This window comes from Moschus berezovskii, chromosome 8, assembly GCF_049115385.1.
Source record: "Moschus berezovskii isolate FMDL1 chromosome 8, NW_MosBer_1.0, whole genome shotgun sequence".
In the NCBI taxonomy this organism is placed as follows: Eukaryota; Metazoa; Chordata; class Mammalia; order Artiodactyla; family Moschidae; genus Moschus; species Moschus berezovskii.
The window spans coordinates 53,147,996-53,171,003 of record NC_142467.1 but is presented as its reverse complement, the minus strand read 5'-3'; the positions used below and the strand labels follow the sequence as shown (position 1 = coordinate 53,171,003).

Sequence of the window (23,008 nt, the reverse complement as noted above, 5' to 3'; positions counted from 1 at the left end):
GGCTCAAACTACCGCACAATTGCACTCATCTCACACACTAGTAAAGTCATGCTCAAAATTCTCCAAGCCAGGCTTCAGCAATATGTGAACCATGAACTTCCAGATGTTCACGCAGGTTTTAGAAAAGGCAGAGGAACCAGAGATCAAATTGCCAACATCCACTGGATCATGGAGAAAGCAAGAGAGTTCCAGAAAAACATCTATTTCTGCTTCATTGACTATGCCAAAGTCTTTGACTGTGTGGATCACAATAAACTGTGGAACATTCTGAAAGAGATGGGAATCCCAGACCACCTGACCTGCCTCTTGAGAAACCTGTATGCAGGTCAGGAAGCAACAGTTAGAACTGGACATGGAACAACAGACTGGTTCCAAATAGGAAAAGGAGTATGTCAAGGTTGTCTATTGTCACCTTGCTTATTTAACTTATATGCAGAGTACATCATGAGGAACACTGGGCTGGAAGAAGCACAAGCTGGAATCAAGATTGCCGGGAGAAATATCAATAACCTCAGATATGCAGATGACACCACCCTTATGGCAGAAAGTGAAGAGGAACTAAAAGGCCTCTTGATGAAAGTGAAAGAGGAGAGTGAAAAGGTTGGCTTGAAGCTCAACATTCAGAAAACGAAGATCACACTGCCTGCTGCTGCAAAGTGACTTCAGTCGTGTCTGACTCTGTGTGACCCCATAGACAGCAGCCCACCAGGCCCCCCCATCCCTGGGATTCTCCAGGCAAGAACACTGGAGTGGGTTGCCATTTCCTTCTCCAATGTGTGAAAGTGAAAAGTGAAAGTGAAGTCGCTCAGTCATGGCTGACTGGTAGCGACCCCACAGACTGCAGCCTACCAGGCTCCTCCGTCCATGGGATTTTCTAGGCAAGAGTACTGGAGTGGCTTGCCATTGCCTTCTCTGATCACACTGCCTAGCACATACTAAATTGCTCATAAAGAGTTATTATTGCTGTTATCATGATCACCATAATTTTTAATATTCTTACTTGGCAAATAAAAAATAAATGCTGCCCAATGTTAGTTTTCCTTTTCTTCCCTAGTTTTTGTTTGCTATTTTTAAGGTGGATAGGATGTTCTAATCTGTAAAATCCAAAAATACAATTGTTATTTTTAATCAGTACTCTGTAGATACCACTGAAGAGGCTGAAATAGGAAAGAAAAAGAGGTGGCCTTTTTTAATTGGGACAATCATATTCATTTGAAGTGAAAGTTGGTGGTCCCTTGGCTAACCTAGTGGGAGATAGAAAGCTGAGAGTTTATTCAACATGTATTTTCAATATAAAATAATTGAGAGTTACTGATAGATTGAATGTGGACTAACAGGAAAGAACAATATCGAGAACGAATTCTAGGATTTGCTTCAGTAGGCAAGTAGATGGCTGTGACATTTTGCTGAGATGCAAGAGAAGGGGTGCTGAGGGGTGGGACGTGTTTAGGCATAGTCAAGAGTTCTCAGTTGGATGCATAAAATGACTGTGTATAAAATACTGATGTCAAATAGGAAGCTGAGATGAATGGGAAAGTCTGGGTTAGAGATATAAAAGACATGGTTTTAAATTTTACTGAGATAGATGAGTCTGCCTTGGGAGAGTGGAGAGTAAGGAGAAGAACCCTCGTATTTAGAAGTTAGGCAGAGGAAAGCAATCAGCAAAGGAAACTGAGAAGGAACAGCCTGTGAAATATAAAAAACATGTTCTGAAATGTAAGAGAAGACTCTGCCAAGGAGAAGTAGTTCAGTTCAGTTCAGTCACTCAGTCGTGTCCGACTCTTTGCAACCACATGAATCAAAGCACAGCAGCCTCCCTGTCCATCACCAACTCCTGGAGTTCACTCGAACTCATGTCCATCGAGTCGGTGATGCCATCCAGCCATCTCACTCTCTGTCATCCCCATTTCCTCCCACCCCAAATCCCTCCCAGCATCAGACTCTTTTCCAGTGAGTCAACTCGTCGCATGAGGTGGCCAAAGTATTGGAGTTTCAGCTTTAGCATCAGTCCTTCCAATGAACACCCAGGATTGATCTCATTTAGAATGGACTGGTTGGATCTCCTTGCAGTCCAAGGGACTCTCAAGAGTCTTCTCCAGCACCACAGTTCAAAAGCAACAATTCTTCGGCGCTCAGCTTTCTTCATAATCCAACTCTCACATCCATACGTAACCACGGGAAAAACCATAGCCTTGACTAGATGGACCTTTGTTGGCAAAGTAATGTCTCTGCTTTTTAACATGCTATCTAGGCTGGTCATAACTTTCCTTCCAAGGAACAACATACTGGTTCCAAATAGGAAAAGGAGTACGTCAAGGTTGTATATTGTCACCCTGCTTATTTAACTTATATGCAGAGTACATCATGAGGAACGCTGGGCTGGAAGAAGCACAAGCTGAAATCAAGATTGCCGGGAGAAATATCAATAACCTCAGATATGCAGATGACACCACCCTTAGAACTCAAATGCCTCTTGATGAAAGTGGAAGAGGAGAGTGAAAAGGTTGGCTTGAAGCTCAGCATTCAGAAAACAAAGATCATGTCATCTGGTCCCACCACTTCAAGGGAAATAGATGGGAAACAGTGGAAACGGTGTCAGACTTTATTTTTTTGGGCTCCAAAATCACTGCGGATACTGACTGCAGCCATGAAATTAAAAGACGCTTACTCCTTGGAAGGAAAGTTATGACCAACCTAGATAGCGTATTGAAAAGCAGAGACATTACTTTGCCAACCAAGGTCTGTCTAGTCAAGGCTATGGTTTTTCCACTGGTCATGTATGGATGTGAGAGCTGGACTGTGAAGAAAGCTGATCCCCGAAGAATTGAAGCTTTTGAACTGTGGTGTTGGAGAAGACTCTTGAGAGTCCCTTGGACTGCAAGGCGATCCAACCAGTCCATTCTAATTGAGATCAATCCTGGGTGTTCATTGGAAGGACTGATGCTAAATCTGAAACTGCAATACTTTGGCCACCTCATGCGACGAGTTGACTCACTGGAAAAGACTCTGATGCTGGGAGGGATTGGGGGCAGGAGGAGAAGGGGACGACAGAAAATGAGATGGCTGGATGGCATTACCGACTCAGTGGACATGAATTTGAGTGAACTCCGGGAGTTGGTGATGGACAGGGAGGCCTGGCGTGCTTTGATTCATGGGGTCGCGGAGAGTCGGACACAACTGAGTGACTGATCTGAACTGAAGGCTGTATATTGTCACCCTGCTTATTTAACTTATATGCAGAGTGCATGAGAAACACTGGGCTGGATGAAGCACAAGCTGGAATGAAGATTTCTGGGAGATATATCAGTAACCTCAGATATGCAGTGACACCACCCTTAGGGCAGAAAGTGAAGAAGAACTAAAGAGCCTCTTGATGAAAGTGGAAGAGGAGAGTGAAAAAGTTGGCTTAAAACTCAACATTCAGAAAACTAAGATCATGGCATCCGGTCCCATCACTTCTTGGCAAATAGATGGGGAAATAATGTAAACAGTGAGAAATTTTATTTTGGGGGGGCTCCAAAATCACTGCAGATGGTGACTGTAGCCATGAAATTAAAAGATGGTTGCTCCTTGGAAGAAAAGTTATGACCAACCTAGACAGCATTATTAAGAAGCAGAGACATTACTTGGCCAACAAAGGTCCATCTAGTCAAAGCTATGGTTTTTGCAGTAGTCATGTATGGATATGAGAGCTGGACTATAAAGGAAGCTGAATGCTGAAGAATTGATCCTTTTGAACTATGGTATTAAAGAAGACTCTTGAGAGTCCCATGGACAGTAAGGAGATCAAACCAGTCATCCTAAAGGAAATCAGTTCTGAATACTTATTGTAAGGCCTGATGCTGAAACTGAAACTCCAATACTTTGGCCACCTGATGCAAAATACTGACTCATTTGAAAAGACCCTGATGCTGGGAAGGATTGTAGGCAGGAGGAGAAGGCGACAACAGAGGATGAGATGGTTGGATGGCATCATTGACTTAATGGACATGAGTTTGAGTCAGCTCTGGGAGCTGGTGATGGACAGGGAAGCCTGACATGCTGCAGTCCATGGGGTTGCAAAGTCACACAGCTGAGTGACTGAAGTGAACTGATATGGAGATGTACTTACCACCCAGTAACTTTCTCATTAGGAGTAATGACAGGGGCCAACTACCTTAATATCCTTTATCATCATATCAGCCTGTAGTTTAAACGTGACAGGCCTGAGGCACAGAAGGTTAAAGCACTGACCAGGTATCATGCACCCACAGAGCTAGATCCTGAATCTTGATATAAAATAAGTTTCATTTATTTCAGTTATAGATATCCTCCCCACGATGGTCAACCAGAATGAATTTATAAATTGAAACAAACCTAGGGGATTGCTTTTCAGTAATTATACGTCAAACACTAATTAAAGGCCCCGCAGTGCATCCTGCTCTCTGAGAGCTGAGTCATTTCATTTCACAGGGGCATTCTTCTTCACATCTGCTGTGGCCCACGCGTATCCCCTAGACTGCGTTATTGCTAACGTGTTACGGGTTCAATACATAACGCCTCTTCTTCCCTTGAGTAAATTACACAGTTCATCACTACTCTTGAGTTTACTTGTCTTCCTCTATTCATTTCATTTCCAAGGACAGTTTCAATGACCTGCATCAACGTCTTTCACAATTTGTTTCACGGCTATAATCATCCTAACTGACTCACTCTTCAGCCTTTTTTTAGATCAACTTCATTGTATGATACCTTGTAGGATAATTTTGGTTTACCTTTATAAAATATTAACGTCATTGCCACCTTGATAATTTCACTTTCTGTCCAGGGTATAACAGGAAAAATATTCTAAACTAAGGCTTGATTGAACATTGAAAAGAATTTCCACTGAAGTCTTAGGTGCCTAATTGGTAACTGGAATTGGCTTGCTTGTTTGTTTGCCCCAGTGCATTTCCACTGAAGACTATAGCCCCAGCTTTCCCTATGGTTAACATTCTAGTACAAAGGTAGATTAGATGAACTATATTGCAGTTATTCTTAAGAAATATGTATTTAAAAGCAAGTGTTATAATGATAAAAGTAGTACATCTGAGTTGTAGAAAGCTTGGAAAATAAAATCAGGAAGAAAAAAAGTCACCCTCAATATCTCAGCCTCTGGATAACTCTTGCTAATATTTTGGGGAGTTTCCATAACTATCTTCATTCTTCATTCTGGCACCTCTCCTCTTTCTCACTATATTTTTCTTTAAATTTCTTAATTTACTTTGTTATATTGTGTTTTTCTCATCATAAAGTAAATTTCTTTTTTTTGTAATTAATTAATTTTTTACTGGAGGGAAATTATTTTACAATATTATATTGGTTGGTTTTGCCATACATTGACATGAATTCGCCCCGGGTTTACATAAGTTCCCCCTCCTGAACCCCCCTCCCCCCTCCCTCTTCCCTTTATCCTCCTTCTGGGTCATCCCCGCATGCCAGCCCCGAGCATCCTATAATATGCATTGACCCTGAACTAGTGATTCATTTCACATATGACAACATACGTGTTTCAATGCCATTCTCCCAAATCATCCCACCCTCACCCTCTCCCACAGAGTCCCAAAGACTGATCTATACATCTGTGTCTCTTTTGCTGTCTCGTATACAGGGTTATCATTTGCATCTTTCTAAATTCCATATATATGCGTTAGTATGCTGTATTGGTGTTTTTCTTTCTGGCTTACTTCACTCTGTATAATAGGCTCCAGTTTCATCCACCTCATTAGAACTGATTCAAATGTATTCTTTTTAATGGCTGAATAATACTCCATTGTGTATATGTACCAAAGCTTTCTTATCCATTCGTCTGCAGATGGACATCTAGGTTGCTTCCATGTCCTGGCTATTATAAACAGTGCTGCAGTGAACATTGGAGTACATGTGTCTCTTTCAATTCTGGTTTCCTCGGTGTGTGTGCCCAGGAGTGCGATTGCTGGATCATATGGCAGTTCTATTTCCAGTTTTTTGAGGAATCTCCACACTGTTCTCCATAGTGGCTGTACTAGTTTGCATTCCCACCAACAGTGTAAGAGGGTTCCCTTCTCTCCACATCCTCTCCAGCATTTATTGCATGTAGACTTTTGGATAGCAGCCATTCTGACAGGTGTGAAATGGTATCTCATTGTGGTTTTGATTTGCATTTCTCTGATTATGAGGCATGTTGAGCATTTTTTCATGTGTTTGTTAGCCATCTTTATGTCTTCTTTGGAGAAATGTCTGTTTAGTTCTTTGGCCCATTTTTTGATTGGGTCATTTATTTTTCTGGGATTGAGCTGCAGGAGCTGCTTGTATATTTTGGAGATTAATCCTTTATCAGTTGCTTCATTTGCTATTATTTTCTCCCATTCTGAAGGCTGTCTTTTCACCTTGCTTATAGTTTCCTTTGCTGTGCAGAAGCTTTTGATTTTAATTAGGTCCCATTTGTTTATTTTTGCTTTTATTTCCACTATTCTGGGAGGTGGGTCATGGAGGATCCTGCTGTGATTTATGTCGGAGAGTGTTTTGCCTACGTTCTCCTCTAGGAGTTTTATAGTTTCTGGTCTTACATTTAGCTCTCTAATCCATTTTGAGTTTATTTTTGTGTATGGTGTTAGAAAGTGTTCTAGTTTCATTCTTTTACAGGTGGCTGACCAGTTTTCCCAGCACCACTTGTTAAAGAGACTGTCTTTTCTCAAAAATATGGAACGCTTCACGAATTTGCGTGTCATCCTTGCGCAGGGGCCATGCTAATCTTCTCTGTATCGTTCCAATTTTAGTATATGTGCTGCCGAAGCGAGCACTAAAGTAAATTTCTTGAGGACAGGGATTTTTGTCCATTCTATTCACTTTTATATCTTCAGTACCCACCTTGTTAAATAGTAGTTTTTATCTGTGCATGTGTATAAAAGGCATTTTATATATTTGAGATGATGCTTTACATGCTTCTGCTTCTGCAGTTTCATTTATATCATGGTAGTGTGTTATAATTTCTTAGAATTTGTTGATTTCTTGAAAGTTTAATTTAGTGGCTCTGCAGTTCTATAACTTGAGCAGCCTATGATTTATTTAACTGCACAGTTTTAAACATACCTAAATGACAAAATGCACTGATGTTCTTTTAGATTACAACTGCTTTTTTTAGTGTTTGATAATTTTTTAATCTTAAAAAAATATTTGTATGGCAGGAGACAAGAGACACTATTCCTTATTTTTGAATAGTAAATCATCACTATAGTGAAATAATATTCAAAGCAGTTTGGTGTATTTATATGAGATTAATCTTAGGTATGAATATTACTTAAAAATAAATGTTCACTTGAATGAGATGTGGAGAATTTTGTACCACTTGCTCAAAACTAAATTTTTTTCTTTTATCACTTTTTGTGAAAAATGTTACATAAAAGTTGGAATTTTAAACAGTGTATGGTTAAGTGGCACAGTATATCCTGTGCAGCTATCACCACTGTCCATATCCAGAGCTTTTTAATCATCCCAAGGAGAAACTCTGTACTTAAAACATTGACACCTCAATTCCCCCTCCCTTTAGCCCTTGGTTATCTGTATTCTACTTTATTTCTTGGTGAGTGCGACGCTTCAAAGCTCCTTATTTAAGTATGATCATATAGTATTTCCTGTTTTGAGTCTGGATTATTCCACTTAGCATAATGTCTTCAAGTTTCATCCATGTTGTGTAAGAACTTCATCCCTTTTTATAGCTGTATAATATTCCAATGTACATATATACCACTGTTTATCCATCTGTTGATGGACACGTGAGTTGTTTCCATCTTTGGGCTATGGTGGATAATACTGGATGAATATTGGTGCCCAAACACCCATTTGAGTTCTTGTCAATTCTTTGGTGTGCATACCTAGGTGTGGACTTGCTCAGAGATGACCTGCAGAGTTCAACCATTATAGGCATTTATCACATGGAGCCGCATTTACCCTTACATGATGGTGAAGAGTAAGATTTCTATTCCTTTCAGAATATTTTTCCAGAAGGAACCCTGTAGTCAGCTAATAGCTAGATTTAGGACTGGGCCTGAATCTTCAGTCCATATATCACTGATGGACATGCCAGAGTTTTGCTTATCTTTACTGGAGCTAGTGCTTAGAAGACCAAGATCTATCATTTTATTTTTGTTCAGAATTTGCTGACATCAAGCATACTGAATCATCAGCAGATTCAGTTAAGGAGAAAGAAAACACACTGCAGAAGTACTTCCTGTTCATCTTCCTCCTCCAACTGCTGAGTCAGGCATAGTAGAGATACCAAGGAATTAGAGAACCTTCTCTTCAGGGATTTTAAAAACTCCTCTCCTGCTCTGCTTGACGATTTTCTCAAACTACTTTGTGAACAGTAGTACTACACATTCATGTGCTCTTCAAGTCCTAGGAATATTCGATTAGAGTTAGAAATCAGCCAATCTTTCTTGTGTCTTTTAACATTTCATCATGTTGTTCTTTAAAAAATGCCTCTCACACATGCCATTTTTCGTACGTTTTGATATGTGGAAAGCATGCACTACTGTGTTAAGTAGTAGCCTACTTAGATGTTGGAGTTAGACACTGCAAATTAGTTTTCTTGTATTAGTTTCTTAGGGCTCTGGTAGGAAGTATCACAAACCAGATAGTTTTAAACAATGGAAATATTCACAGTTGTGGAGGCGAGGAGTCTGAAGTCAGGGTGTTGGGAGGGTCCTGCTCTGGGTAGATCCTCTAGGGGAGCCTCCTCCCTTGCCTCTTCTAGCTTCTGGTAGCCCCAGGAGTTCTTTGGCTTGTGGCAGCATAACTACGATCTCTGACTGTCTTCGCGTGGTCTTCTGTGTCTGTGTGTAGACTTCTGCCTTCTTACAAGGGCACCTGTCATTGGTTTAGGGGCCTAGCCTACCTTACTCTAGTACAACTTCATCCCTAACTTGGATGAAAATATGAGTCTAAAAATGGTTTCAAAAAACACTAGCCAAGGTCACAAAGCAAATATATGATAAATTGATGGCTATCTCTGATTCCTACTGTTAAATTTCCTAAAGGAAAAAAAACAACAACTCTTGTTTGTTGAGCATCTATTATACTCTTGGTGTATTCCTAATATACTTTATCTAATTTAGTTCCCACCAAAGCCCTAGGAGAAAGGTATCTATTTTAAGGATGAGAAAAAAAAATGGAAGCAAGACTTCCAGGGAGAGATGGTGAGTGAAACACATTCATCTCTTTCCAGTCCTTGGGAATCTGTAGGGTCACCTGTCTCTAGAAGTAGACAAGAAAGGGGGTGCTAATTAAGGGGGATTGCCTGGATATCTATTCAAACACTGGTCAGGTCCTTCTACCACTTTGTCAAAAGAGAGAAACTAGTTATCTGTTCCCCAAACTGTTGTTTACCCTCTGGAGAGGAAAGACCTGGCCCACTGAGGGTCAGCGGAGATTTGTGGAGAAAGGAAGAATCAGATAAATGAATGCATGCTGTGTGCACAGACCCTCAGCCGTCTTTCCCATTAGGCTCTGATAAGACTGAAAACCAGGGGCCTCACTCCTCAGACAAAACACCAGGTAGAGTGTCTTTCCTGGAACTTTTGATCAACTCAAGATGGAAGATATAAGTTAATCAACATCAGAGTTTTCTAATTCAGCATCCTAGCTTGGCTTTCTAGAGTCAAACTTACTGTGAACAAGTTCCACCCTTGTGCTCAGAACTTTCAGAGAGACGTTTAGGTTGTCCCACTTAAAAATGAACAGATAACCAAGGATTTTCTGACATATGGGAAAGGCTTCTAATAGCACTGACAGATAACAAAACACCTGAACAGAAAAAAAAGCAATTTAAGGAAAACTATCAGAGATATGTGATACTGTGACAAATTTTTTCATGAAAAAAGTAGGATAATAAGAGAGCAACATTCATAGACCAAAAATTAGTGTAAGAGGAAAAAGTTACAACAAGAATGGAAAATCCCAAAGAAGGCTGAGATGACAAATTTAAGGAAATTTCCCACAGTAATGAGCAAACAGAGATAGAAAACAGAAGGGTAAATATAAGAAAATTTAAGGGCCAGTCTAAGAATTCTAGTTTCAAATAACAGTAGGAACAAAAAGAGAGGAAGATAAAGGGAGGAAACCATCACTTACTAATTTAAGGGAAAAAGAAAAGCCCAGAACTTCTCCACATTGAATGAATTTATCAAGTACCCAGCACAGCAAATAAAATAAGCCCACATAATCATTAGGTTTCAAAACACTCATCACAAATACACAATCCTGCAAGCTCCAGAGAAGATAACTGTTCATCAGAGGTCTGGCATCAAAATAGCTTTAGAGTTAACAGTAACAAAAAAAGAAATTAAGGAGGGCCAGGCCAGGCCTCAAAATTTTGAAGGAAAATAATTTCCAAGCTAATATTCAATACTCAAACTCTCAATTGAGTAGGAGGAGAATAAACTATTTTGCATATATTCAAGACTTCAAAAACTTACCTCCCATGCAATTCCCCTTCTCACAAACCTGTTATAGGATACACTTCATGGAAATAAGAGAATCCAAGAGGGAGACAGTGCAGGCAATAAACGGGGATTCTGTCATTAAAGAAAACCAGTGAATGAAAACCCCAGGGAAGAGGGTGACAGGGAGCCCTAGGATGACAGCTGTGAAGCAAAAAAGAATAAACAGTCTAGACTGGAGGGGTCTGGTATAGGAAGATGATCATGTGGTTGATGCACTTGAACATGTTAGAGGGTACTTAGACCACTAGGGAAGAGTTTGAGTTTGAGTTAGTAAAGAGGATATAGAAAAGCAAGCAAGTGTAACCAAGACAATTAACTCCAAGGGTGGGGGAAAACCAATTGTGGTTTACTACATGACTCAGGTGTGCACACTGTTTCCATACCCATAATAATGGAAATATTGAATACTGATCTAATTGAAATCATTATGTCAGATACAGCTATCTTAGAAAGATGGGAGCCTGTTGGGGTAAGGTCAAAAGACCAAGGAATTGAGCTAAATGCCTACCTGCCATCTTGAAAATTCATTAAGTAATTCCTAAAACTGACAACAAAATTTATACTGTTTAGATTATATGGCAGAAACTACTAAATTTATTAACTCAAAGAGGTAAGAGTGAGAGGAGAGTGGCCAGGAGAGATTGAGACAAGTGGATCTCAGGACTAACATCAGTGTTTTATAATAAACCATTTAGAACTCTTTGACTTTTAAAACTGTTTATCCATGTATAAAGACATAGATACATAACTTTGATAAAAATAACAATGTCTAAAAGACAGAAAAACTAATCAAGATATCAATCATTGTTATCTTTAGATGATTTTCTTTTTCTTCTACATTTTTGTATTTTTATGATAAAATTTTATTAGACTCTGATGCTAGGAAAGGTTGGGGGCGGGAGAAGAAGGGGACGACGGAGAATGAGATGGCTGGATGGCATCACCGACTCTGTGGACATGAGTTTGAGTGAGCTCCGGGAGTTGGTGATAGACAGGGAGGCCTGGCGTGATGTGATTCATGGGGTCGCGGAGAGTCGGACACGACTGAGCGACTGAACTGAACTGAACTGTAAGTGGTGGAGCAAGGATTCCAGTGCAAGTCTTTCTGACTCAAATCATTTTTTATCTTTCATCAAAGCATTGTCTTCACTGAAAACTAAGACACAAAATTGTCGTGCCACAATCTTTATTCCCCATTCTGAGGCTTCACTGAACCTCTTTCTATACTAAACACTTGACAGTTGATTGCTTTCATTTGTCTACTTATTTTCTTATATATATTTATACTCATTTAATTCCAAAAAGATTACTAAAGAATGGGTTCCAAATATACACACACTACAGAAAAATAAAAATGAGGCAGCGGCATTTGGTTATCCAGGTCTTATGTTCTCACAAATACAACTGAACAAGTCATGCTCAGTTTCCTGAGGCTGTCACTTAGTCCCAAGCTCATTTTGTCTTCCCCTCAGTGTCTCCCACAGTCCTGGGCACAGAGGTGCTCAGAGTCTTGGTTGATTTGTCTCGCTAGCAAGGCTGTGGCTCTTAGGGGAGTGAGTTGAACTTCTTTCCTCCTTGCCATGACTGTCTTAAAAGGGTATAAGTAGCTTTTTTGGTAACTAAACATTCACTTAATTAATGGAAAACTGGTAAGTTCCACCAAAAGAATTATTTTTAGCCAGTGCTTCATTTTTTCAGTCCTTTTATTCCCTTTTTGACAAAATGTGCAATGTCCATTCTTAAAAATCAATGGGCAAAGTGACAGCGGGAGGTATAAAGAAGGCATGATGAGGTATCCGGAAGATTGTAACTTAACGTGAGTACCTTCCTGTTGCCATAGTGAGGTACATTTACCTTTGTTTGATGATCATGCAGCACTGACAAAGCAAACATCCTTTGGCTCCTGCTGTTAATTATCCTTCAGTTCCTGGTGCGTGTTCATCCAAGTCCTTGCTTAGGGCAGTTATTGGTTATGAGGTTGGTGGGGTGGAGAATGGCGGTTCTTGACACTTCTTAGCTCAAAGAATGAGTAAATCAGTTCTTGAGGTGTTTGAGATCTAAATCCAGTGTCTACAGAGAAATCTAAAGTTGTCACATTCACATTCATGCCTACTCATGAAGAAGCTTTTTAGTAATAGGTTGTTGGTAAGACATTTCTTAGGAGATACCCATTTTTTTAATTACTTTTTTTAATTGAAGCATAGTTGATTTACAATAATGTGAGGAGGTACCTATTTTAAATAATGACACACTACAAAGTCAATATGAAGAAACATATCTTTAAAAACTTTCCTCCTAAGCCATATACATTCTTTTAAACTTTGGTGATGGTACTTCCTTCACTTAATAAGTATTAATTATATTGATTATGCATGTGCTGCCCAACATGGCTCTAGGCGATATAGATGCCATAGTCAACAGGATGAGCCCAGTGTCTGCCTTCAGAGAGGGTATATTCTTGGTACTATCTGTCCTGTGATGTGCCATTATCATTTTGCCTAATGTTCTGGGGAAAAAAATTGGGTTGATACCACAGTAACTCATCCAGTAACAGCAAAAACAGTAATAATGATACCTCTACTGAGGTCAAACAGAAAACTCTTGACAAGCACCTTTGATATGGCTTAGTTCATCTAGTCCTCCTAATAGCCTTAGAAGGGATGCTAGTCAGTTTTACAGAGAAGAAAATTTAAACTCAGAGACGTTAACTACCTTAAAGTTCATAGCTAGTAAACAGCGCAGTCAAAACCCACACCCAGAGTTTCACGTTCATAACCACACTAATGTATTACAAAACTTTCAGGACTCATCTGTACTATTAAAACCTCAGAACTCACTGGAGCCACACAAAGTTTCAAGTCTAAACCCTACCCCTAGGAAATTTAACATTTTGGGGTCTCTATAACTCATCCATAAAGGAGCAATAATATGATTGCCTTATAGTGTAAGAACTAACTAGGGTAATATATGTAAAGTACTGGATCAGTACCTATACATGTGTGTGTGCTCAGTTGTGTCTGACTTTTGTGACCCCATGGACTGTAGCCCGCCAGGCTCCTTTGTCCATGGGATTTTCCAGGCAACAATAATGGAGTGGGTTGCCATTCTCTTCTCCAGGGGATCTTCCCCACCCAGGGACTGAACCCGCTTCTCCTGCATTGGCAGGCGGATTCTTTACCACTGTGCCACCAGGGAAGCCCTATCCATGGATGTACATAATACATAATGATTATAATTATAAACTTTGACCTAAGATGTGTCACAGTGCAGGCAACAGAGGCCTACTGATTATTTATAAAACACCATTAATAATTAGCTTCAAATTCATTGAGGACGGGGGCAGAGGTGGAGAGGTTTAAGGCCACGGAAATCAGATAAATAATATTGACTGAGAGACTCTTCACACTAGGTTTGGGTCACTCAGTCCATACATCCCTGCCTGCCCTCTACTGCTTGGTTACCTGTTCAGCTCTTGCCCTTTCTGTGAGGTCCAAATGAAATGCTGCCTTTCCTTGCAGCTCTTTGATCTTCTACATCAGAAAAAATTTCTCCCACCTTAGAGCTCCGTAGCTTTTAATGGATGAAACAGTGGTTCATAAATCAAGCCCTGCAGACTGGTTCCAGGCAGGTTCTATCAGAATCCCTTAGGGAGTAGATTAAAATACAGATTCTTAAGTCTAGCCTCCAGAGTTTGATTCAGGTGAGGCCCATGAAACTCATTTTTAAACAGTGTTTAAAACATTTTAACTGTTTTCTGTTATTTTGATGGGTGGACACATTTGGGAATCCCTGTGGTACCACCAAGGCTGTCAGGACCTATGTATTCCTTTACACTGCAGTCATTCATGTGTATGTTTCATACATTTTCCTGGGAGATTATCTTTCTGATACTCCAATTCAATATAAGGATAAAAATAAGAAGAAACAGAGGAAGTCCCTTGTAACATTTTCTTCAGGTCTTAATCCTCTGCCTGATGATGTTTTGGTGCATTCTCAGGACAAAACTGATTTCCTCCCTATAGCAGAGCTGCTTGTGTTACTTGGAACTTGAGTGAGTTTTGCTAAAAAACTAAAAATTATTGGAAGAATATTATGATGCCTGTAGAATAATCAAGATAGGACCCATCTGGGTATGAAGCTGCATACTTTAATGATATCAGGACTCCCTTTTTTTTGTATGAGTCTACTTTATTCCATGTGTTGGTTTCATTTCCTGGGACCTCCTGACCTGTTTTGGTTTTTTTTTCCATTTGGCCAGTTATGTTTTCCTGTGCAGAAAGCTTTGTGATAGCAGAGGAAGTGTGCATTTCCAGATCAGAAAACCCTGCACGTGAAGGATGTAGATGGAATGGCTCGGGTCACAGTCCCACTCCCAGAGCAAGGCTTCTGGCAAGGAGAGGGGGACAGGATGAGTGATGGACACCAGTGATGCACATGGTTGGTGGGACCACTGTTGTAAGGTAGGATCCATGAAAAAGAGATACTGCTTAAGAGGAAAAGCCAGAAAGATGGGCACTGAGGTGAGATAAGGCTTTCCCTGACTCTGAGCTGCAGATCCTTCTTTCTCAGGCCCGTTCCCTACATGTAATGGGCTTCAGTGGAGAACAGCTTTTGAGGACAGCTCTGGACTGCACCATTCTGCCCCATGCTTACACTGTGGCCTTAGAAAAATTCATTCCTTCAGGCTGCAGTTTGCTCAGCTTTAAGACAAGGGCAATAATAGTAGTACTATTCCATTGGATTGATGGGAAAATGAAATAATATATCTATATAACAGGCTTAGACTAATGCCTGATATTCCTTACAAAAATGTTAGATATTAGCTAGATAGGAATAGATATTAATTATTTTGTTGTTAGATAATATTAGATGTTCAGTTCAGTTCAGTCGCTCAGTCATGTCTGACTCTTTGCGACCCCATGAATCACAGCACGCCAGGCCTCCCTGTCCATCACCAACTCCCGGAGTTCACTCAAACTCATGTCCATCGAGTCAGTGATGCCATCCAGCCATCTCATTCTTTGTCATCCCCGTCTCCTCCCACCCCCAATCCCTCCCAGCATCAGACTTTTCCAGTGAGCCAACTCGTCGCATGAGGTGGCCAAAGTATTGGACTTTCAGCTTTAGCATAAGTCTTTCCAATGAATACCCAGGATTGATCTCCTTTAGAATGGACTGGTTGGATCTCCTTGCAGTCCAAGGGACTCTCAAGAGTCTTCTCCAGCACCACAGTTCAAAAGCATCAATTCTTTGGCGCTCAGCTTTCTTCACAGTCCAACTCTCACATCCATACATGACCACAGGAAAAACCATAGCCTTGACTAGACGGACCTTGGTTGTCAAAGTAATGTCTCTGCTTTTTAATATGCTATCTAGGTTGGTCATAACTTTCCTTCCAAGGAGTAAGCGTCTTTTAATTTCATGGCTGCAGTCAGCATCTGCAGTGATTTTGCAGCCCCAAAAAATAAAGTCTGACACTGTTTCCACTGTTTCCCCATCTATTTGCCATGAAGTGGTGGGACCAGATGCCATGATCTTCGTTTTCTGAATGTTGAGCTTCAAGCCAACCTTTTCACTCTCCTCTTTCACTTTCATCAACAGATATTAATTATTCTGTTGTACCACTAGGCTGTTGGCCCCAGGAAAGTAGGCAGCCTTGGCTTTCTTTCTCCCCAGCGCAGAGCACAGTGCCTGGTTGTTGCTGTGTAAGCTATCAGTAGAAGTTTGCTGTCAGTGAACACAAACCAAGTACAGTGAGCAATGTCTGCACCTGTACTCCACCTAAGTGTCTATTCTGCTGGACTGGGCAGAAGGGGGAGGGATTACACACACACACACACACACACACACACACACACACTCTTCCCACTGCTCCCTTCCCTCTCTCCCTCTCTCAACTGGAGTGAAGGAACATATGTAACCAGCTAAGCCATTACTGTTTCCATGTTGAATTGACTTTGCCTTCAGAGAGTTATAGCCTGCTCCAGTGTCATGTTTAAGCAGCCATTGTGTGTGCTGAATCAATTGGGACCAAATAATATTGGTACTTAACATCATGCAATATAAGTGGAGTGTTTACTAAATAAATTGTCAACATAGGCAAGATATGGAGGGCTGGCTTCAAGAGAATATTCTCCCAAAGCACTTAAAAGTATCCACTTATTAGCAATCATATTGGCATGACAGCATGCAAGGAAATGATCAATTGTTTGAACTTTTCATTTAAGTAGTAGCAGGAATTTTTAGAATTGTTGGAATTTGGAAACTTTTTTTGTTCTGTATATCTTGAATATATACAACATAATTTATTCTAAAGTTATATTTTCAGTTCAGTTCAGTCACTCAGTCGTGTCTGACTCTTTGCGACCCCATGAATCACAGCACCCCAGGCCTCCCTGTCCATCACCAAATCCCAGAGTTCACTCAAACTCATGTCCATCAAGTCAGTGATGCCATCCAGCCATCTCATTCTCTGTCGTCCCCTTCTCCTCCTGCCCCCAGTGGTTTTTCCAGTAGTCATGTATGGATGTGAGAGTTGGACTGTGAAGAAAGCTGAGCGCTGAAGAATTGATGCTTTTGAACTGTGGTGCTGGAGAAGACTCTTGAGAGTCCCTTGGACTGCAAGGAGATCCAACCAGTCCATTCTAAAGGAGATCAATCCTGGGTGTTCATTGGAAGGACAGATGCTAAAGCTGAAACTCCAATACTTTGGCCATCTCATGCGACGAGTTAACTCACTGGAAAAGAGTCTGATGGTTAGAAGATATCAAAAGCTATTAAAATACAAGTACATACTTTTAACCAAAAAAACACCTTTTTAAAAAAAATCTAAGTCCAGAAGGACAAAAAAGGAAAGATTAATACATTTGACTATATAAAATTGGACTCTATAAAATTTAAATTTAACACTTAAGTTTTCTACATTGTTAAAAATGTTTTAAAGTCAAAAGCCAAATGGACAGCCTAGAAAAATATGCCTGAGATGTACTAGAGAGAAAGTTAATATACTTAGCATTTTAAAAATCACTTGCAAATCAATAAAAATAATAACTCATTAAAAAGAAGAAAAATATGTGAATAGGAAGTCCTTTGAAAAAATAAATGTAAATGAAGATATGAGACTTTACTCATTAGAGAAATACAGCTGACCTTTGAACAACAATTTGTGGTACACTAATACTTGAATTTTTTTCAATAAATACATATCAGAATAGTACACAATCTACCTTTGATTGAATCCAAAGTTATGGAACTCAAATATGGAGGAAACTTAGATATGGAGAGCAGAATGATAAATTACATGTAGAGTTTTGCTTAGAGCAGGGTTGGCACTCCAGCTCCCCACCATGTTCTTCAAGAATCAACTGTATAAAAGTAAATCAGTAATTCAATTTTTTTATTTTAGATCAAGGACAGTTGATATCACAGTGTGGGCAGGGCAATGGACAAGCTAACACAAGCTAAATAATGGACACATTACTGAATGAAGGAGATTTGGTATTACTGAGTGAAGGAGATTGGGTATAACATCTTTGAGGAGCTATTTACAGTATCTTTTAAATTGGAAAATCCATTCTGTATTTGTCCCAGAAGTTCTACTTTTATAAAGACAGCCTGCAACATATGCACATAAGCTGATCAAGGATGTTTGTGAGATTATTGCAGGTAATAATAGGTAATCAAATCATCTTTGGAAGTCCATCAATTGGCTAAATCTTTTATGGTATATTTATATAAGAAAATCGGAGAAGGCAATGGCAAGCCACTCCAGTTCTCTTGCCTAGAAAATCCCATGGATGGAGGAGCCTGGTAGGCTGTAGTCCATGGGGTCGCTAAGGGTCAGACACAACTGAGCGACTTCACTTTCACTTTTCACTTTCACACATTGGAGAAGGAAATGGCAACCCACTCCAGTGTTCTTGCCTGGAGAATCCCAGGGAAAGGGGAGCCTGGTGGGCTTCCGTCTATGGGGTCACACAGAGTTGGACACGACTGAAGTGACTTAGCAGTAGCAGCATGTAAGAAAATATAAAGAAGCTATTTAAAATAATTACATATAGAGCTATATATAATTGTATAAAAGGACAGAAACAATTCTGTAGAAAGTGCTTATAATCTACAATCATATAGGAATGCTATTATCTTGCTATTGCTGTCAAAAGGGAATACATATAGTAGGCAGGAGAAAAAACTCTCTTGACGGATACAGAAGAATTGGTTAACAGTAATTGCCTTCTAGGAATAGAACTAAAATTTTGGAAGGGAAGAATACTTCATTTTCTCTGAGTAATTGTACTTTTTTATCATTTGTAATTTTTAGTTTTCAGTGGGCCAGACATTATACTTCTGACATTATTTCTCATCTTCAAAACCACCTGCGAGTCAAGTTTAATGAGCTCTGTTTTACAGATGGGGACTTTGTGACTTAAAAAAAAAAATGTAGTAACTTATCTAAGGTCCCACTGCTGGTGTCCTTTTTCTCTCATCAATAGAAAGGTTCACAGAAATATCTAGAAGGGTGGTTCTTAGAAATCTCACAAGTGTTCATGATTTTGTACTTATGAAGATGGGCATCTTTTAAAGGAAAAAAATAAAATTTTTCAAATATTTCTACCTCAAAAGGAGAAAAAAGAATGGGTTTTCTGCTTTACTTTCTAGAATGTTTTTCTCCCAAATTCCAAATGTTAGGGTGGTATAACAAAGTCTCAAAAGTGTTTCCTGTTTTCTTTCCTTCAACACTGTTTATGGACCAGAATGTTGAGATGAAAAGAGGTAGAAGGAAGGAAATAAAGAGTATCAGCTCTGGAGCCACCATCAGTAGACTTCTGTTTAGGAAAAGACTTGGGAAAGCCCGACTTGTGATTCTAGAAGGAAACACAAAGCAGTCCCACCTTGCTTCCCCCCATTCTACCTCTGGGATGGGTGCATACACAGTAATAATAGCTGTAAGACAACTATAAAAACGTAGATAAGAGTGTGGGCCCAGGATCAGAAAGGTGTATATGAATGGACATGATGGTGAGTTGGGTCTGTCCGCTCCTCCACTCAAGGATTGGGTGTGACTTTGTGGCAACAGTTAACCGTTGTCCCCTCAGTTAGTCCTACTAGACATGTGATGATAAATTTGACCTGCCAATGAGCTGAGTATGATTTTAATGCTTAAACTTTGTTTCTTACTCAATGTTCCTTAAATGCAATTCATGAGCTTCCTTGGGTGCTCACACAAGGGAAAAAAATACTGGGTTGGACTTTTCAACAGACTGCCTTGATTTTCAAATCAACTTTCAAAGAGAATGTACATATGTAGTTTTGACTAAACAAGGTTTTGCTTACTTTCTGACTTGTGAAACTAATCCCAAGATAAGTGATTCACTGTATTAGTAATTCTATGCTATGCTTAGTTATGCAGTCATGTCCGACTCTTTGAGGCCCATGGACTGTAGCTGGCCAGGCTCCTCTGTCCACGGGGATTCTCCAGGCAAGAATACTGGAGTGGGTTGCCATGCCCTCCTCCAGGGCATCTTCCCAACCCAGAGATCAAACCCAGGTCTCCTGCACTGCAAGGAGATTCTTTACCATCTGAGCTGCCAGGGAAGCCCATACTAGTTATAATTATTATTTAATCTCTAAGTTGAGCATGCCTATCTATAAAAACCATAACGTTATTTCAAGGATACAATGAGACATACAAAGGAAATGTATGTAACAGGTTCCTGATGCATACAGACTTTGTGTCTGGTTGATTAGTGGAGAATGTACACCTATTCAAAAGAAAAACTCTAAAGGAAGTCCTTTTAAAATACTTCATGTGGTATCACAATGTTAGGATGCATTCAACTTTGTCTGTTAACCAGATACACCTCCAGGCAGCCTTAAGGATACTCTAGTGACATGATAGTCACTAAGACTGGGGCAGAAGACCAATGTGAAAGCAAGAAGAAGAAGGAGCAGAGAAGAGGGTATAGGAGGTTGAGCTGCTGTTGCCTGTTGGTTTCCCATTAGGCCACTTTCCCTGGCCTAGTCTCAGCATAAATGAGAACCAGGTTTTGTCTCTCCCTATACTCAACCACTACCTTCAAAACCCTACAGGGCTTCCAGAAAGCCTTTTTATCTTCTTGGCACCAGAGCTCCTCCATGAACCGGAAGGATAGTTTTAAAACACAATACAAGGATAAGCAACAAAAAGAAGACACAACAAAAGTTAGCTCTACTTTAGAGATTGAAGAGAACACTGCTTCAAGACCATCACACCACAGACTACAAAGCCCAGATGTGTAGAAATAACACGGACAGCTGCCATTTACCTCCATGCTGCCTGATAATATCCATGGGGTAGTAGTACTAGTAAAAGTAATTAGTTCCAGTTCATATTCTAAGTACTTTACACATGTACTCATTTCATCTTGCTACAAACCCTATGAGGTATACATTATTTTCATCCCTATTTTACTGATGAAGAAACAGAGCATAAGTAAATTGCCAGGATTGCACAACTATTAATTGTAGGAGCTGGAATTTGAACATAGATATTGTCCTGGGTGTTCATTGGAAGGACTGATGCTAAAGCTGAAACTCCAATACTTTGGCCACCTCATGCAACGAGCTGACTCACTGGAAAAGAGTCTGATGCTGGGAAGGATTGGGGGCAGGAGGAGAAGGGGACGACAGAGAATGAGATGGCTGGATGGCATCACCGACTTGATGGACATGAGTTTGAGTGAACTCCGGGAGTTGGTGATGGACAGGGAGGCCTGGCATGCTGTGATTCATGGGGTCGCAAAGAGTCGGACACGACTGAGCAACTGAACTGAACTGAATTCTGTCTCCAGAGACTGTTTTTAATCTCAGGGGCTGGCAAACTTTTTGTAAAGTAAATATTATTTTTAAAATCCTTTAAAAATGTAGAACCAATCGTAGCTCACAGGAGGTACAAAAACAAGTTGCAGGCCCACTGTGGCTTGTGGGCCATTTGTAATCTGTACAGTTAGATAATACTGTACAGGTTGACCAAACTTTTAAGCACACAGTGGATATGCTATCCCATACTCCTTTAAGGCAAACCCTACATGCCTATAATAGGATTTCTGTTGACAATATAATCCACAGTTCTGACGTCATCTCATTTTGTCTGAATTTATGAGGCTTGGTTGCCTTTTCCATCAGCTTTCCTTCAAATTAGTAATGCTGTTGGACATTTAAGAAGGGACTATATGGATAGTATAAGGGCTTATTTTCCACTCACTTTCAACCTGTTATTGGCATTCTCTCAGTTATTGGGTGTATTATTGTTCAGGGAAGTGACTTTAGACTGGAGTCCGTTCTTTGATTAACTAGAAATAAAGGCATAAATAAGATGCAGTTTCTCTAAAATTTTAAGATTGTCACTCTTCTGGGATTTAACCTGACGTTAATTGACAGTTCTTCTAGTAGAAATTTATCAGCAACCTGGCATCTAATCCTTTATCATTTTCATTAAAGCTTAAAATGGCTTATAAAGAGACGTGGTTCATGAAATGGATTAATATCACAATGGAAGCTCATGCTTCTAGGTATCTGCTATATATTGATACTTGGAGTTGCAAAACATCGTCACAGCATTTTAAGCTAGGCTGCACATGAAGGAACCACTGTGAGTTACTAGATTTGCTAGAGGTGAAATCTTGGGCTTGCAAATAAATTGATTTTTTTTTTTAACACTTATGTAGTTCATGAAGTCTAACTCAGCTTCATGTAATGAGTGTGAGGAAATCACTGCATTGGTTATTTCAATTTGAAACTTAAGAGGAAACTTATAAAAGAGTTTTTCAATTTATGTTGACAAGCCATATTAAAATATAGATAAAAAATTACCTCATGATACAGTACATATCTATCTACACACATTATGTAAAACTGAAACAAAAGTTTCAGAGTCAATACCACTGTAACTACATTTAAGACATTTTTGTTATTTTCTTTTCTATCCCATTTGATTTTTTAATGCTTTTTACTACCACTAAATTGATTTATTACCACTAACTTATTAATGACTTTTGACTCAGTTTGAAAAATACTTCCTTAGAAGATCCATGTTCAACTCACATGGCTCTTGTTTATAAGAAGCAATTGTTTGGGGTTTCTTCTCTATCTTTACAGCTTACTTTGATTTATTGCCAAATAAATAAATGTGTAAATCACTGTACCAGGCTCTATGGGAAGTACAAAGAGATGCCTTCAACTATTTCAAGTCAGGAATTTTCTGAGTTGCCAGGAAAACAAAGGCGAAACAAAGATTACTAAACAACATATAATCTCTGCCCTCACAGAGTTTCTGATGTAGCAAATAAATTCAGAACCAAGGAGTTTGAGAAGATAACACAGTGAAGTGAATGACTTAAGTAAATAGTTTTATTAGCATTTTTCCATACAAAAGGGTATTTTCTTGTCTAGAAGGGTCAGTCCCTTTTTTTTTTTTTAACAGATGAGAAAATAAAGACTCAGAATCTGTCATTCAGGCTTAAAGACTTAAA

General features: G+C 39.6%; 1 protein-coding gene and 1 non-coding gene across 2 annotated transcripts in view; one reads left to right on the top strand and one right to left on the bottom strand.

Moving 5' to 3' along the window:
* STK32A (serine/threonine kinase 32A) overlaps positions 1 to 23,008 on the top strand; it is a 145,765-nt gene that overhangs the window by 15,567 nt on the left and 107,190 nt on the right. The window lies entirely within an intron of this gene.
* On the bottom strand, positions 6,694 to 6,800 carry LOC129559700 (U6 spliceosomal RNA). Its single transcript, XR_008686630.1, has one exon. It is a non-coding gene; the product is annotated as a U6 spliceosomal RNA (small nuclear RNA).